We start from the raw sequence: 966 nt of genomic DNA on the forward strand, positions 1-966 counted from the left end.
AAGATCTGCTTCCCTTCTCTCCTCCTGCACCAGGACTTCGGGTCACTGCTAGGGACCATCATGCCAGGGCTCCCAGAGCTGGTGTCTGATTTCCTCTCTGCTCTGCCATCCACGTTCCTGTCCTGGGAACCAACCTCCTGATGATCCCAGTACTTGCAACCCCCACATCCCTTATTGTTTCCTGACTCATTTCAATATTTCTAATTCTTCCCTCTGCCTGAAATGTTTTCAATGGCTCGCTTGCTTAGTTAACATCATATATCTCCACAGACTAGAAATGTCAACTGCTAATTAGTGATTCTCTTTGGAAGTGGACACACAATACTTCCCCACAAAGAAATGTCCCCTTCCTGTCTACTTAAGTCCACTTGTTGTATGGGAACCACTTCAGATCATTGTTATCATGTTTCTGTATTCCATTAGAATGTTGTTGAAAACACTTTAGCATCACTGATCTCTAGTATTTAGCAGTTCCAGCACATAGGATTTACTCTAAAACCATGTTTTTGTTAAACATATTTGTTCAAATTCTGGTTCATGACATGTACTGTTAACAGCAATCATAAATGTAAAAAGGCCCATGGCCTCTAAAGTGGACCTACCTTCCCTTTACTTTTCTAGCCTTTGCTTAATTTGAAAATGCTTCCCTCAATTGCCGTGGTGCATGAAAAATCAGGATAAAGTGGGTAGACAAATCCTTATTCATCTTCTGGTTTGCTTTGAGAATCCCATCCTAAAGAGCCTTGTGTATGATCCCCAGATGGGCTCCTTTTCTCAAAATGGTACCAAGCTAACTGTAGGACTCATCACATTCTTTTAGAATTTTTTAATACCTGTGTCAACCCAGACAGGTGTTGTCCTTGAGGGCATGGGTTGCATGTCTGGTTCAAAGTTTTTTCCCATTTATTCTGAGATATTGTACCTTTTTCCAGGGCATGGTGCCTAGAAGGGTGTTAGTCGCTTCTC

Source organism: Myotis brandtii, unplaced genomic scaffold (assembly GCF_000412655.1).
Source record: "Myotis brandtii unplaced genomic scaffold, ASM41265v1 scaffold3839, whole genome shotgun sequence".
Classification (NCBI taxonomy): Eukaryota; Metazoa; Chordata; class Mammalia; order Chiroptera; family Vespertilionidae; genus Myotis; species Myotis brandtii.